The sequence below is a fragment of the Mixophyes fleayi genome, chromosome 12 (assembly GCF_038048845.1).
Source record: "Mixophyes fleayi isolate aMixFle1 chromosome 12, aMixFle1.hap1, whole genome shotgun sequence".
Classification (NCBI taxonomy): domain Eukaryota; kingdom Metazoa; phylum Chordata; class Amphibia; order Anura; family Limnodynastidae; genus Mixophyes; species Mixophyes fleayi.
The window spans coordinates 47,277,389-47,295,316 of NC_134413.1; positions in this window are offsets into that span (position 1 = coordinate 47,277,389).

Genomic DNA, 17,928 nt, shown 5'->3' on the forward strand with positions numbered 1-17,928 from the left:
AACAGGTGAAACTGTAAACAGGAGTCAGTGGTCTGCCACTAGCAAGTTGTACTACTGAATATATATGTGAGGAGGTGCACGGGGAGAGACTGCAACACAATATATACACGGGCACCTTGACTTTGATCCACAGTAATATGCACAATATAAATGTATAAATGACTGAACAACGCTGCCAATATAGAAAGTCTCTTGAAGCAATCCGGCATGAGATAACACAGTCAATGATGGCAGTAGAGTCAGCAGATAGTACACTCCAGAGGAGAACCAACACAGTCAATGATGGCAATAGACTCAGCGGATAGTACACCCCAGAGGAGAACCAACACAGTCCAGCAAGGTATGCAATACACAGCACAGTCAATGGGAAGTATGCATACCGTGGTTCAGGAGAAGGCAGTCAGACAGGAGTGCAGAGATACCTGAAGGGCAGGAGACCAGCAGGATACAAGTCCCTGGATGGGTGAAGCAGGGGTCTAGCAGGTGCAGCGCACAGGTAGGTAGACCAGCAGGGAACACAGGAAGGCGTGGAGAGCGGATCAGCAGTAGATGGATGAGTAGCGCTGAGAAGTAACAGCAGCGGGTCTCTGCGGGAACACGGAGGTAACCAATAGCAACCAGCAGGTGCAGTAACGATGGGACACCGGAGCAGAGTTGAACTGGAACAGATGATCACGGAGAGTAGCGGGTAGCAATAGTGGCAGCAGACTCAAGGAAACACGGTAGAGTAGACAAGGACTGAAGACTGAAGCGCACAGAGGCAGCGGATAGGAATCAGCTAAACAGTCACGATGTAACACAGACGGGTTGCAGGTTGAAAACTGTAGTGCACGGAGGCAGCGGATAGGAATCAGCTAGCAGTCACGATGATAAAACACAGACGAGTTGCAGGTTGAAGACTGTAGTGCACGGAGGCAGCGGATAGGAATCAGCTGGCAGTCACAATCATGAACAGGTGAGTGGATGTGGTTGAAGCCTGTAATGCACGGAGGCAGCGGATAGGCATCAGCTAACAGTCCCAATGATACATGGTAGAGTTGAAGTGATTAGAAGACTGTAGTGCACGGAGGCAGCGGATAGGAATCAGCTCACAGTCACGATGATACAGTAGATGGTAGAAGTGGTATGGGAACCACAGTAGCAGAAGTGGTTTGGAAACCACAGAGGTAGAAGTGGTTTGGAAACCACAGGAATCAGCAGGGCTGAATAAACAAGGAAACACAGGAACACCTTCAGAGACTCATGGGGAATGAGACTCCAAGATCAGGCAACTAGGTGTTGACCACAGGTGCTTAATATAGGGAGGTTGCCTGATCTGCCAATTAAGTTAAAGGAACATACACTGGAGGTATAGAAAGGGCTGCGCATGCGCAGTCCCTCAGGATGGAGGACGGCCACGGTTCCTAAATGTCCGGGAAGAAGCACTCACAGTCCGGTGAGTGACAGTACCCCCCCTTTTAAAGGTGGGCACAGAACGCCTGGAACCGGGCTTGTCCGGATTTTTGGAATAAAACTTCTTCAGAAGGGCAGGAGCATTAAGATCTTCAGCTTTGATCCATGAACGCTCTTCAGGACCAAAGCCCTTCCAATGAACGAGGAAACGGAGGACTCCTCGCGAAATTTTTGCATCCAATACCTCAGTAATCTCGAAATCCTCCTCCTGATGAACTTGAACTGGCTGCGGTGCTGAGGAAGGAGTCGAGAAACGGTTGATGATAAGAGGTTTGAGCAAGGACACATGGAAGGCATTGGAGATCCGAAGATTCTTAGGAAGAAGAAGTTTAACACATACTGGATTGATAACTTGAATGATCCTATATGGACCAATAAAACGAGGGGCGAATTTCATAGATGGAACCTTCAAACGAATATTTTTGGTAGATAACCAGACACGATCTCCAATTTTTAGTGGTGGAATAGCCCGCCTCTTCTTATCTGCGAAAGACTTATATTTGTTAGATGTCTTCTTTAAACAGGTTTTGACCTGAGACCAGATATTTTTGAAGGTCTGACAAGCAGTCTCCACAGCAGGAACTTGGGTGGGCGGGAGGGCAGGAAATTCCGGAAAAGACGGATGGTGACCGTAGACCACAAAGAATGGAGTTTTGGATGATGACTCATGGTACATGTTGTTATGGGCGAATTCAGCCCAAGGGAGCAATTCTACCCAGTTGTCTTGGTTGGCTGAAGAGAACATCCTAATAAAAGTCTCAAGATCTTGATTGACTCGTTCCGTTTGTCCGTTAGATTGCGGATGGTAAGACGATGAGAGTGCTAATCGTATGCCCAAGGTTTTACAAAGGGCCCGCCAGAATCTGGAAACGAATTGTACTCCTCTATCTGACACAATCTCAGACGGACATCCATGGATGCGGAAGATTTCTTTAATGAAATGTTCAGCCAGAGTAGACGAGGAAGGTAAACCGGACAGAGGGACGAAATGAGCCATCTTCGAAAATCTGTCTACCACTACCCAAATAGTATTGTGATTCTTACTTGGTGGCAAATCAGTAACGAAATCCATACTAATATGGGTCCAAGGCTTGGACGGAATGGGTAGTGGTCGCAGCAACCCTGCTGGAGTTCTGCGGGAGGATTTGAACTGAGAACATAAATCACAGGAAGCAATAAACTCTTTGACGTCTCTCCTCATTGAAGGCCACCAGTAACTACGAGAGAGAATCTCAAAGGTCTTATGTTCACCGGCGTGTCCAGAAAAACGAGAGGCATGGAACCACGAAAGGATTTTCCTCCTCAGAGTAGGAGGCACGAGGGTCTTCCCAAATGGTAGCATTTTGGTGGATGAAGCAGCCAGAGAAATACATTTGGGGTCTAGAATAGCATGGTTGGGAACCTCTTCTACATCAGAGGACGTCACAAAAGCTCGAGATAGAGCGTCAGCTTTCTTGTTCTTAGCAGCTGGTTTGAAGGTTATAATTAATTCAAAACGGGAAAAGAAAAGAGACCATCTTGCTTGACGAGGGTTCAAGCATTGAGCAGATTGCAAATATGACAAGTTCTTATGATCCGTGAAGATCGTCACCGGATGGCGAGCTCCTTCCAACAAGTATCTCCATTCCTCTAATGCAGCTTTGATGGCCAGCAACTCCTTGTCCCCGATAGTATAGTTTTTCTCTGCGGGCAGAAGACCCCGAGAGTAGAAGGCACAAGGATGTAATTTTTGTTGCTCCGAGCGTTGGGAGAGAATAGCTCCTAAGCCCACATTAGAGGCATCTACTTCTAGGAAGAAGGGGAGTGTCACATCAGGTTGTCGCAGAATGGGAGCAGACGAGAAGGACTCTTTGAGGATTTGAAAGGCTTGGAGAGCCTCAGATGACCATTGCTTAGTATTAGCCCCTTTCCGAGTTAAGGCCACAATGGGAGATGCAATGGATGAGAAGTCTTGAATGAAGCGTCTATAGTAATTGGCAAAACCTAAAAAACGCTGGATGGCACGAAGAGTAGTTGGCTGAGGCCAATGTAGTACAGCATTTACTTTGTCTGGATCCATCTTCAGGCCAACTCCGGAAACTATATACCCCAAGAATGGAATCTGGGGTAACTCGAATGAACATTTTTCCAATTTACAGAACAACGAGTTTTTCCGTAGTCTGGAGAGGACCTCTGCCACATGTTGGTGATGAGAAGGCAGGTCCTGTGAGAAGATCAATATGTCGTCCAGGTAGACAACGACACATACATATAATAAGTCCCGAAAGATCTCATTGATGAAACCCTGGAAAACCGCGGGGGCATTACACAGCCCGAAGGGCATTACTAAATATTCGTAATGCCCATCTCTGGTGTTAAACGCGGTCTTCCATTCGTCACCGGAACGGATTCTAATTAAATTGTAGGCACCACGAAGATCCAACTTAGTAAATATCCGAGCTCCCTTGATGCGATCAAATAGCTCAGTGATCAGCGGAATGGGATACCGATTCTTGATAGTAATGGCGTTGAGTCCACGAAAATCTATACAAGGGCGTAATGATCCATCCTTCTTTTTGACGAAGAAGAACCCAGCTCCAGCGGGAGAGGTGGAAGGTCGAATGAACCCACGCTGGAGATTCTCCTGTATGTACTCAGATGTGGCTTGAGTTTCAGGTAACGAGAGAGGATAGACCCGACCCCTGGGAGGAGTCTTGCCAGGTAGAAGGTCGATCGGACAATCCCAAGAACGATGAGGAGGAAGACGTTCAGACTGAGCTTTATCAAACACATCGGCAAATGAAGCATACTGAGGAGGGAGTCCCGGGGAGGAAGCTGAGATGGAAGATTGCTGTACTTTAAGAGGAATAACTTGAGAGAGACAACGATGGTGACATTCAGGCCCCCAAGACGTAACTTGAGGGGTGCGCCAGTCAATCTGGGGAGAGTGACATTGAAGCCATGGAAGGCCTAAGACAATCGGACTTGTCGTAACAGGAAGAATTAAAAACGAAATTTCTTCATGGTGTAGTACACCAATCTGAAGGGTTACTGGAGACGTACTCTGGGTGATGAGACCATTGATGAGACGTGATCCATCTATAGCCGTCACAGTAATGGGTGTTTTTAAAGTGATCACTGGTAGGGACCATTGATTCACTAGTGATTTAGAAATGAAATTTCCTGCTGCTCCGGAATCAATCAATGCCTGTGACTCAAAGGATTTGGTAGCAAAGGAAATCGTAACATCGAAAGCGCAGACTTTAGATTTCATAGACAATGGAGAGGACTCCAGGGACCCTAACTTCACCTCTCCAGAACTAGTTAGGGCCTGGCATTTCCCGATTTCTTAGGGCAAGAACTGAGCATATGTGTGGAATCAGCACAATAGATACAGAGTCTATTCTTTACTCTTCGTTTCCTCTCTTCTAAAGATAATTTGGAACGTCCTATCTCCATGGGAATCACAGAAGGTGAAACTGGACGAAATTGAGGGTTTAAACGAAGAGGTGCTTTAGCAGAAGTTGTTTTCTCAGATTCTCTTTCACGAAATCTCATGTCTACACGATGGCAAAGAGAGATCAAATCTTCTAGTGATGAAGGAAGCTCTTGGGTAGTCAGTGCATCTTTAATTTTATCGGAGAGCCCCTGCCAGAAGGCGGCAACTAATGCTTCAGTGTTCCACTGAAGTTCAGAGGCTAAGATCCTAAATTGAATGACATACTGTCCTACTGTATGGGAGCCTTGTCGCAAACGAAGAATGCTGGAAGCAGCGGAGGTCACACGACCTGGTTCATCGAACACACTTCGGAACGTGGAAATGAATTTGGCACTATCTTGTAGAATTGGATCGTTTCTTTCCCACAGAGGGGAGGCCCAAGCCAGGGCTTGTCCAGAAAACAATGAGATAAGATAGGCCACTCTGGAACGATGGGTAGAAAAATTTTGAGGTTGGAGTTCAAAATGGACTGAACATTGGTTAAGGAAACCTCTACAAGTTTTGGGGTCCCCGTCATATTTTGACGGAGTAGGCAGGTGAAGCGTAGGAGCTGTAGACACCTGGGATGGCACTGGGGAAACGGAGGAAAGCACAGGAGCTTCAATACTAGCTGTAACAGTCTGTCCAGATGTTCCTTGGGAGGTTAACGATTGGTAACATTGAAGTAACAGCTGTTGGCGAGCATCCTGTTGCTCCACACGGCTGACCAGATGCTGCAGCATCTCTTTAGCAGTAGGTTCCGTATCTGGGTCTGTCATGGCCTGATCTTACTGTCCCGGGCACTAGGAGTCTTTACCCAGGGATCACCAGGTGATAGGCTTACCAGAGCAGTATAGGTGGTAATATGGTACTCTGGTAGCAGGGTGATCACGGAACAGGAAATAGCAGATGATGAGATGCTCAGGAAAGTCTATGACTAGCAGCACTGGCAATATGGAGGTAGTAATACACGAGGAACTGTATGGACAAAGGACACGTGAAGGTAGTCAGTGGTCTGCGGTAGCAAGTTGTACCACTGCTATAGTGAGGAGGAATGTCCAACAGAAACGAGGAGGTGATGAGAGTCAGCGGTCTGCGGATAGCAAGTTGTACCGCTGTCTGAGTGAAGGAATGGAATCCAAGTGGAGGTATCCGGGGAGTCAGTGGTCTGCGTTAGCAAGTTGTACCACTGCTATGTGAGAGGATACTGGAACAGGTGAAACTGTAAACAGGAGTCAGTGGTCTGCCACTAGCAAGTTGTACTACTGAATATATATGTGAGGAGGTGCACGGGGAGAGACTGCAACACAATATATACACGGGCACCTTGACTTTGATCCACAGTAATATGCACAATATAAATGTATAAATGACTGAACAACGCTGCCAATATAGAAAGTCTCTTGAAGCAATCCGGCATGAGATAACACAGTCAATGATGGCAGTAGAGTCAGCAGATAGTACACTCCAGAGGAGAACCAACACAGTCAATGATGGCAATAGACTCAGCGGATAGTACACCCCAGAGGAGAACCAACACAGTCCAGCAAGGTATGCAATACACAGCACAGTCAATGGGAAGTATGCATACCGTGGTTCAGGAGAAGGCAGTCAGACAGGAGTGCAGAGATACCTGAAGGGCAGGAGACCAGCAGGATACAAGTCCCTGGATGGGTGAAGCAGGGGTCTAGCAGGTGCAGCGCACAGGTAGGTAGACCAGCAGGGAACACAGGAAGGCGTGGAGAGCGGATCAGCAGTAGATGGATGAGTAGCGCTGAGAAGTAACAGCAGCGGGTCTCTGCGGGAACACGGAGGTAACCAATAGCAACCAGCAGGTGCAGTAACGATGGGACACCGGAGCAGAGTTGAACTGGAACAGATGATCACGGAGAGTAGCGGGTAGCAATAGTGGCAGCAGACTCAAGGAAACACGGTAGAGTAGACAAGGACTGAAGACTGAAGCGCACAGAGGCAGCGGATAGGAATCAGCTAAACAGTCACGATGTAACACAGACGGGTTGCAGGTTGAAAACTGTAGTGCACGGAGGCAGCGGATAGGAATCAGCTAGCAGTCACGATGATAAAACACAGACGAGTTGCAGGTTGAAGACTGTAGTGCACGGAGGCAGCGGATAGGAATCAGCTGGCAGTCACAATCATGAACAGGTGAGTGGATGTGGTTGAAGCCTGTAATGCACGGAGGCAGCGGATAGGCATCAGCTAACAGTCCCAATGATACATGGTAGAGTTGAAGTGATTAGAAGACTGTAGTGCACGGAGGCAGCGGATAGGAATCAGCTCACAGTCACGATGATACAGTAGATGGTAGAAGTGGTATGGGAACCACAGTAGCAGAAGTGGTTTGGAAACCACAGAGGTAGAAGTGGTTTGGAAACCACAGGAATCAGCAGGGCTGAATAAACAAGGAAACACAGGAACACCTTCAGAGACTCATGGGGAATGAGACTCCAAGATCAGGCAACTAGGTGTTGACCACAGGTGCTTAATATAGGGAGGTTGCCTGATCTGCCAATTAAGTTAAAGGAACATACACTGGAGGTATAGAAAGGGCTGCGCATGCGCAGTCCCTCAGGATGGAGGACGGCCACGGTTCCTAAATGTCCGGGAAGAAGCACTCACAGTCCGGTGAGTGACATGCTTGCCCAGAGAGGAGAGAAATCAGATAAGCCACTTTAGCCCTTTCTGACAAGAAGTCCTCGGGAGCCAATTCAAATTGAATGGAGCACTGGTTAAGGAAATCGCGACACCCTGATGGTGCCAGAGTGGAGTGTAAATAGGGATAGACAGGAACTCCTAGCTAGAGGATTTCCGGCGATCAGACTCAGCTGATTGCCGGCTAGCGTCTATGTTGCTAGGCAACAAAAGCGGCACATCGCGCCGCGATCATGTGATCTTGTCCCGTTGCCTAGCAATGAGACGTGAGTTGCGACCAGAGGGCGTCCGTCTCCGGCACCCGGCGGAGGTAGGTTGTGGCTAATTAATGGGTGAAATTTTTTTGGGTGGGGTGATGGTGGGGCAATTTAGTAGTAGGAACTATTAATTTTAGATGGGGTGGTTTGGGGGCTATTGAATGTGGGGGTGAGTTTGGGAAGAATGAGGTCTCTTTATTAAATGTGACTATGAATTATTTAATAGTAGTGATGGTTGCAGGAAATAGGTATATTTATGAAAAAATATGTAAATACTATTTATTGCTGGGGCTGTTTGGAGGGAGGAAAATAGGTTTGTTTATTAATTGTAAATACTATTATTTTAATCCTGGGGCTGGAGGAAGGCCTAATTATTAATCGTGGGTGCTATTGATTAAACGCCGGGGCTGGTTGGAATTTTCTAAATGTACCCATTTTTTTTCCAAATAGGGCCCCCAACATTCCAGGATCCGCAACTGAAGACACCAGCAGCCACAGGTGTTGAAAGTGACAAGAAAAGGTAGGAGAGAACAGGACAGTCTAAGAAATGTTGTGATTTTAGTGGGACAATCCCAATTTTTGCTGAGTGTTCTGCCCAATGTAAGGGGCAGGCCAAGACTGCGAACTCTTTGTGTACACACTGCATTCTTTATATACTACACTATGGTGCTTGATGTCCTGAAAATCAGGAGTGCTGGAACATATGTCACGCTCTGGCGAGCGGGCACTGCACCCTTGTGCCAAAGGTGTACACAGCAATGCAGGGTTTTTTTTTTCTGTAGGAGCTTTTCACCTGCTAGCCACACCCCAATGATGCATAGCCATGCCTCCAATTGTATGAACACATTCACTACCACTTAAATTTTTTTACATGCTCAACTATAAAGGGGGCCCCATGTAGCTGTTGTACTTGGCAGCCCTGGTTAGAAGCAAGAGCCTGTGGGGTGGAGGGTGGCTGCAGTTCTGTACTCAGAAAATAGCTTGTAGAGGGTTGGACAGGGTGAAAGAGACAAATTATATAGCAAGCAATAGCTGTAATTTTACTGCAGTTTATGTAGAGATCAGTCTGCTAGAATTGTATGCAGATCAGTTGGGTGTCAGAGAGTTTAGAGTAGTGGCTACTGATTGTTATTATAGTATATATATAGTAGAAACATCTGAATAATTTAGTGGAGAACTAACGGGGTGATGTATGACTCTGAGCAGCACACATCAAAAAACAAATATATATCTTGTTTTTAAAATCCAAAGTGTTTCAAGCGGAAAGCAGTTTTGTGAGGGGCAATATCAGTGAGTGTGACACCTCAACTATTTAGTGGATAAAAAACAGGGTGCTGAATATTTTTATCCCAACCCAGACAACATTTTACAAGGCATCTGTAGCCTTTGTGAAGCCAAAATTAGTAGAAGTAGGGATGTTGATTAGCTAGGCTCTTCCTCCTTGTTACGCCATTTGCAGTGTGTTCATTCAAGTCGTTTTTCAAAAGGTGAAACATTGTGTATAGTAGAAAGCAGCCCTGTATCAGCAAGCAGCCAAACGGATAGACATGCAATCTACACTGTCAATACCTCCATCACCTACCTCCTCATTATTAGTTCGTAGCTCAGCATCCAATTTTCCAATTCCAACTGACTCCCCTAATGCAATCCATGTTTCCAAAGAGATATCCTTGCACGCTACAACTGCTGATGATGGGGGTGATACATCTATACAGAAGGTGACTGAGAAGAGTAAGCATAGTTTTGCATAAGCAAGCGTTTGAAAGAGGAAATAAGTATGACAATCTTGAAGAGAAGGTTTTAGAGTCTTGCAAATCCTTATTTATTTAAGACTAAATATAACTTCACTAACTGTAATATTTCTATTTAAGGTTTACCTGTGATTGATTGACCAAAGATCCAGGTGTCAACAGAGCCTGAGGGACCAAAACAAAGATGCCATTTCATCCACCCAGAGAGACAGAACTTATTGGATACTATAATTAACTTATTTTTGGAACATTGTATAACACTGTAATCACTTATGTATATGTGTGAACTGATCCCATTGTTCAAATATTAGAAAAACGTCAGTCTGACTTACTATGGTTAGAGGATTTAGAATTGCATTTCATATTCAGAGTGTACAATGTATTTCCCTTCTCCCCTGACCATACTTTAAGTTTGGAGTCCTGGAGTACAGGCTTGCACTCATAGCATTTTTGGGCTTAAAATCCCTTGAACACACAGCGGGAGCTCATTAAATTCCCTGCTGGCCATGGATTCCGCAGAGTGGAGCTGGCCCCCAGAACAGCACAGGAAGCAGCTACTCATTGCAACTGATACCCTGCTACATTAATATTTACGCCCTCCGTGTTAATGCCACACATTTCTAATCAGTAAAAACATATAATATTGAAGAAACAATTTGCTCACTGTTGCTGCCATTTATAAAACAGAAAAGTGTGAGTGGACTATTCCATCCAATTACCATGCAGCTGGCTTGTGCACAGCAATCTCTAATGTGTATAAATATTGCAGTAGAATCTGTGTCACACTTCAATGCTGGAAGCTGGAAATGACAGCTATGGAGCCCAGGATATGATGAAAACATATAGGGCCGAGTCATTAAGGAGAGCAAAGCATATAAAAGGAGTGACTTTGCACCATGTGGGATTGGAGGGGGATGTAAATTTAAAATGTGGGGACAAATTTATAGTTGGGATAGGGCATGTCCTAGATTCATTTTAAATTTCAGTGTAAAAAATAAAGCTATCAAGTATGTGTGTGCTACATGAAAAAACAACCGGTATTTAACTTATGTGCAAAATAAAAAAAACTAATTTGCACCCCTTGCATTGTAATATGGTTTTTCCTGGAGAACATTTACTAATTTTTTTGCCTTGATTTCCTTAGTGACCCATAATATGTATTTGAACAGGCATGAACCAGAGAATGCAGGAAATGATACGAGCCGAGAATTGCAGACAATAAACAAGGATTTTTGGGTGATGCTGAGAACTGGTAACAAGGAATATAACTGGTACAGGTGGACTGGCTGAATGGAGAGAAATCAGATACCAAGATGATGGCAGCAGCTTGTAGAGAACATGAGAGCACAACAAAGATGAACAGCAACATAAGCAACAATGACCAGCACGGGTAACTGGGAGAGGCATGCATAAATAGGAGACAATCAGGTGCAAATGATTAGCTTAGTGCAGCTAATTAATGCCTGACAGTGAGAACAAAAAGGAAGGATAGTAGCACATCTGGTTGTTCACAGGTACTGCAGGATAAACACAATAATAAAGTCCACTATAGTTCCAGAGGCAGGAGCTGCTGAGATGAAGCAGTATTCTGAGGCGAGGCTGCAGTTGAAGTGAGGCAGATCTTGACAATCTGCCACTCATAATGTGAAGTTTCATAGTAAAATTGACTCTCAATGCTCCTATTAATAGGATAAGGGCAAATATTACATTATTTGTGATATTTTGCACACAAAAGGAAACTTGAGATGGAAATTATTGAGAAAAAAAAAGGTCTGACACATTTGCATGCTACTTGGTTACGCAAAGTTGCTAACTTTTAAAATAGCAGGTGGGCGGAGCGTCATGACATGACCTGAGTTATAATGGCTCACCATTGTAGTCTGATGAAGCAAATTGCACTACCACACCGTGGTGGGTAGAGCATAAGGATATACATTTTGTCGTCATGCTGGGTTCTGTCCACCACTTCTTGATCTGACTCAGTTTAAGAGACATTCCCAGGCTCTTTCTGGAGTCCGGGAGATCACCCACTAACACTTCCCAACATTGAGATACGCAGAATTGTGGCAAAATAAGCCCAGACCCTGTCCCTGATTTGCCCAAACCATGCCCTGATTCCGCAAAGCACCCACTTTTCGGTCAAATTTCTTTCTTAGAAGCACCACCCCTATTGAGGTTCACAATTCAGGACTGTCCCCCCAAAATCCGGACAGTTGAGAGGTATGTCCATTTAGGGAGAGGAGACAAGTATGTGGTTATGAGCAGGCGTTTTGTCGTATAGCATAAATATCCTAGTAGCAAACTGAACGGAGATACCAGTAATACTAAATGTCAAGTAACATTGAGTTATTTAATTTACATGTACTTTGCAGAATTCTGAATATATAGTATAAAGACCTATATGTATCATCATCCTCATCATCACCAAAATCAATCTAGTTGGTGCGTGCAATATAGATTGTAGATTTCTGCGAGCATGAGGAGGCTCGGTAGTGTTAGACAGCAGAGAGATGGCAATGTCGGCAATGTCGGGTTAAGTGTGTAAACACTTTACCTACCGGAGCCCGACATTGCCGCTTTAAATTCAGAGGAATAGAAGTCGCGATGACAGGATACAGAAGTGCCGGACAGCTCTTCAGTCAAAATCAGTTGCGGTCAGCATTTTCCCTCAACGGTGATCTTCAGAGTCGCTTTAAAGGTAAGTCTATTCATATTGCCATCACTTTTTAACTCTTTCGGTTTTTATTTGTAGGTAAAATGGGTGTCGGGTTTTTCAGAACCGAAAAGCCGTACCCAACCCGAGGGAGGAAGTTAGACGGAGTAGTTTGGAAACACAAGTGGAATGTGTATTATTAATGGGAATGCTGAAATTACCCATGATGATGGTTGTCAGATTAGGGATGTCAGAAGATAAGAAATAAGGTAGTCATGCAAAGAAATGTTTAAGCAAATGTTAGTATGGTGATACGTCACAGCAATTTCCATAGAGAATGGGTTAAAAATCTAATTAGCACATACTTCAAATGATATGAATGTGAGTGATGTGACGTTTGGTAGAACTGTGAATGTGCAATGTTTTGAAAGAAATAGTCCAAACCCACCTCCGTGTCTGCCTCCAGGTCTGGGGGTGTGGGTAAAATGGAGGCCTCCATGTGAAAGGGCTGCAGGTGAGGCAGTGTCTGAATGTGTAAGCCATGTTTCTGTTATTTGGTTAATGACAGAAGGTTATGGTTGTTTGAGAGGAAGAGGTCATCTATGGAATTAAGTTTGTTACAAACAGAACGTGCATTCCATAGGGAACATTTAAAGGACTTTGGAAGGATGGGAGACAGGTGATGTGTTTGTGGTTTGCTGGTTTTCTGTAGTGCTATGATATACGTGTATGGGCTATATGGTGGGTGATTAATACCTGGATTCGGTGATATATCACCACCCAGTAGAAGTAGTTAGAGAGAAAGATAGCTAAAATGATTGAAGATTCATGACCTTTTATTTTCTGTTGACAGGGTGAGGCTGTTCCAGTTAGTGAATATAAATAGAAAAAGAGTTCAGGGGCTAGATTTACTAAACTGCGGGTTTGAAAAAGTGGAAATGTTGCCTATAGCAACCAATCAGATTCTAGCTGTCATTTATTTACTACATTCTGCAAAATGACTGCTAGAATCTGATTGGTTGCTATAGGCAACATCTCCACTTTTTCAAACCTGCAGTTTAGTAAATATACCCCTAGGAGTGTTAAATAGAGGTGAGTGGAGTAGTGAGGGGGCAATGTGGACAAGCCTTATGTGTCTGTTCACTAAGGACCTATCAGGAAGATTAACTCTAGGAAATTAGTTAAATGTTAGTAGGGCTTTCTGGGATAAAACGTGACATATAGGAGATCTACTTTAACCTTGAGTGTGCCCCTGGAAAGGCGTTTATTAATAGTAAGAGGCAACAGTGTTTCCCTTTAAATGCAGATAGCTCTGGCAACTTTTACATTCTATCTTAGCAGTTTAGGAATAGCAGTGCAACAGGGGTCACATAGAGTTACCAGACCATGAAATCCAGCCAGCATAGAGCTGGAACCTAAGAGAGGCAAATGATTTATTTGTGATGTGAGACTATTGTTTTGTGTATGAGCAACATAATTGCTGTCCGTGCAAGGCTGTTAAAATTCCCTGCTAATAATAACAGGAATGTTATATTGTAGCATCAAGAGATCATAAAGGAAATTTCATAGTCAGCACTTTCATAATAACACAACACATGTCATTTTTTCTTGTGTGCTTTCTTGGCACAGGATGCTTAATCTAACCATGGTTTGGCAATTACCATGTAAAGTAGACCCCCACTTATATATCCTATTGCAATCAATTCCCAGCCTCCTCCTTTTTGGCTGTTGTAAAGAAGGATCTCCCTCCCCCTCTCAGGTTGTTCTGTAGCTGGGCGTCCAGGCGTGTAAAATGCACTTTAAGTTTAGAAGGTCATATGAGCCTTTTTACTTATTCAAATTTCCTAAGGCTTTTCAGCTGCAGTACTGAAAGAATAGAACTTGGAAAGGGTCTTTTTGTCCATAAGGAGTACTTGAAATTCTCATAAATTAGCCTGTTTGCCACAATATTAATTAATTTGCTAATTGTATTTGCCTACTTATTGTTTTCTGCTTGTGCTCACGTTTGCTTTCTCAGGAAAGCAGAAGACTGAGGTTTTTAATGCTTGTTTGTGCTGATGCTTGGCTGCCTGGTGTTGCTTTTGACTTCCAGATTCCTTTTAACTAGGATTTCTCGAAGCTTTTGAACTTCGTTTGCACAGACTTGATTTGAAAATGAGCGCGAGTCATCAAATGTACTTTAAATAAGAAACTCACTAAAAATGTGAGAATTGGTAAACCCAGAAACTTTTACTTAGTATTTTAGTACAAATGAAACATGTACTTGATTTACATTTCTCCCACGAGAGAAACAGTCAACTACCATGTGAGCAATATGTGTGCCCTCATGGGAAAATAGCTGATCAGAATGCTAGGACTAGGAAACAGTGGGGCTTTCCAGCTCAAAGGGAGCAGCACATCATTAGAAGTTAGTGTGAGTCAAATCACATCCAATCATATGCCTTACTTTTCGGCATAGAGCACCCTGAGATGCTGGAGTCTTTGGGTCACAGCTTTCAAGTAAATATATTATCCAAAGACATATTTTTAAGATATAGAGAATAACAAATAATTTAATGCAGTAACTTAATTATTAAAAAAAAAAGTATATCGTCACATCAATAAGCAATGTCAACTACACTTCTCAGTGCATTATTTGCAGCCTCTAAGGAAGACCATACTGTCTTTCAGTGGCAAAACTCATCTATAAAATAATAGTTATTTAGGAAATATTTACTCTTCTTAGTTATTTAAAAAAGCGCACCCATTCCACACTTTTCAGAAATCATTACATTTAATACTGACAAAAGAAGAAGCCCAAAGGTGACTGGTTAGTGTTAAGATAAATAAAGCTCCAGGTCCAGATGGCATACACCCAATGGTTCTTAGGGAGCTAAACTAAGCTAAAAATAGACTGTTATTCTTAATTTTCATAAATTCAATTTCATCAGGCTCAGTACCAAGGGATTGGCGAATAGCAAAAAGTAGTGCCATTGTTTATAAAGGGAATGAGATCACATCCAGGGAATTATAGGCCTGTAAGCCTGACATCAATAGTGGGGAAACTACTGGAAAGTATATTAAGGGATAGCATTGAGGATTACTTGGTGAGCAATAAGATTATTATTGGGAATCAGCATGGGTTTGTGAGAGATAGGTCATGTCAAACTAATCTAATTAGTTTCTACGAGGAAGTTAGTGGTAACTTAGACCATGGTAGTACAGTACATGTGGTCTACTTAGAGTTTTCAAAGACCTTTGATACAGTGCCACACATTTTGGTTTACAAAATAAGGGAACTGGGTCTAGGAAACAACATTTGTACTTGGGTCGAAAACTGGTTGGAGAATAGAGAACAGAGAGTTGTGATAAATGGAACATTTTCTAATTGATCAAAAGTTTTAAGTGGAGTACCTCAAGGTTCCGTGCTGGGACCACACCTTTTTAATATATTTATTAATGACTTTGGTGATGGTTTAGAGAGTAAAGTTTCCATTTTTGCAGACGACACCAAACTCTGTAAGATGATAAAATCAGATCATCATCATCCTCATCTATTTATATAGCGCCACTAATTTTGCAGCACTGTACAGAGAACTCACATTGGTCCCTACCCCATTGGAGCTTACAGTCTAAATTCCATAACACACACACACACAGACACAGACACACACACTAGAGTCAACTTTATAGCAGCCAATTAACCTACCAGTATGTTTTTGGAGCACCCGGAGGAAACCCACGCAAACACAGGGAGAACATACAAACTCCACGCAGATAAGGCCACGGTCGGGAATTGAACTCATGACCCCAGTGCTGTGAGGCAGAAGAACAAGATGTAGTTGCTCTACAGAGGGACATGAATAAACTTGAGAATTGGGCAGCCAAATGGAAGATGAAGTTTAAATGTAAGGTTATGCATTTAGGGATCAAAAAACAAGCAAGCAATCTATAAATTAAATGGAATTCATTTAGAGGAATCTATAATGAAAAAGGATTTGGGAGTGCTTAGAGACAGTAGATTTAGTAATGTCAAGCAGCAACTGCAAGGGCCAATAAACTATTGGCATGTATAAAAAGGGGATAAAATACAAAGGATGAAGGTGTAATTTTGCCACAATATAAATCATTGATAAGACCTCATCTTGAATACGGAGTATAGTTCTGGACACCACTCTATTTAAAACACATTTTGAAACTAGAAAGGGTTCAAAGAAGGGTATGGAGTAATTAAGTTATGAGAAAAGGTTAGCCAGTTTAGGCATGTTTACAAAAGAGGCGTCTAAAAGGGGATATGATTACAATGTACAAATACATTAAGGGTTAATACCAGGGCTTTATTTCCCATTGAACGCTGGGAATGGTGTTCCAGCACATTTTTTTTCTCTGCGGTGCTGCTACAGTGCAGCATCGCATCTGTGTGTGTCCTGCTTCAGTCAGCCTGGAAGCAGGACAGCGAGAGGAGCCGCGATCGAACTGAAGTGAAAAGAGTGAAAATAAGCATGCATAGAAGGTAAGTAATACAGACTTCAGAAAGCAGGGAAGGAGGGGGGGGGTAGAAAGAGGGCTACAGAAAAACAAAGGGGGAGCAGAAACAGGGCTAAAGAAAAAAGAAGGGGGAGCAGAAAGAGGGCTACAGAAAAAAGAAGGGGGCGCAGAAAGAGGGCTACAGAAAAAAGAAGGGGGAGCAGAAAAAGGGCTACAGATAAAAGAAGGGGGAGCAGAAAGATGGCTACAGAAAAACAAAGGGGGAGCAGAAAAAGGGATACAGAAAAACGAGGGGGCGCAGAAAGAGAGGGCTACAGAAAAATGACGGAGCAGAAAGAGAGGGCTACAGAAAAATGAGGGGGCAGAAAGAGAATGCCAAAAAAAAATGAGGGGGCTGTTAGGAACTCCCAAGTCAGTACAGTGAAACTCGGGAACTACTCAGAAGGCCAGGTGTTCGCTGGAGCCCCTAGTGGTGGGGACAGACTGGGCTGCGGGCCGACCAAAGGTCGAGTAACGTATACTGACTTAAAGGAGTTCCCAGGAGGGGAGTAATTGGTGGACTGTAGTATAAGAAGAATCCTAGGTCAAAAGGTCACAGGCAAAGATGCAATATCCAAGGGTAGCGAAGGGTCAAACTCAAAGGCAGAGAAGCAAAATCCGATATCCAGGCAAAAGGTCAAGGTCAGAAGAGAAGGGTCACAGGTCCAATAACAAGCAGGGGTCAAACACGGGTGATCAAATCTAAGGTAGCAAGAACCAAAATGGATAGCACAAGCAGGCAGCAGAACTGAGGACAGAACGCTATAACCGGCAATGAGGCAGCAGGCCTCATTGCCCTAAATACTGAAGCAGACCAATGAGAGCCTAGCTCTCTAATTGCCCACAAGCTGTTCTAATTAGCCTTCAGGCTTGCCCCTCTGTTGCGCACGCGCCCGGCTGCTCTGTAATGCCGGGACGCGGCGCTGGACGAGAGAGCTTCTTACCGTTGCCATGGCAACGTCTGACAAACCCCCGGAAGTGACGTCCCGGTCGCCATAGCGACGGCCGGGACGGAGACAGGGGAGTCGCGGCGGCTGGGCACCGCCGCGGCTCGTAACAGGGGCAGAAAGAGAGGACCACAAAAAAATGAGGGGGGCAGAATAGGAGTGAGAATAGCTAGTGGGCATATATGAGAAAAGTTGGTAGGCAGCAGGGGACATGTCCGTGTGTAACAGGTGA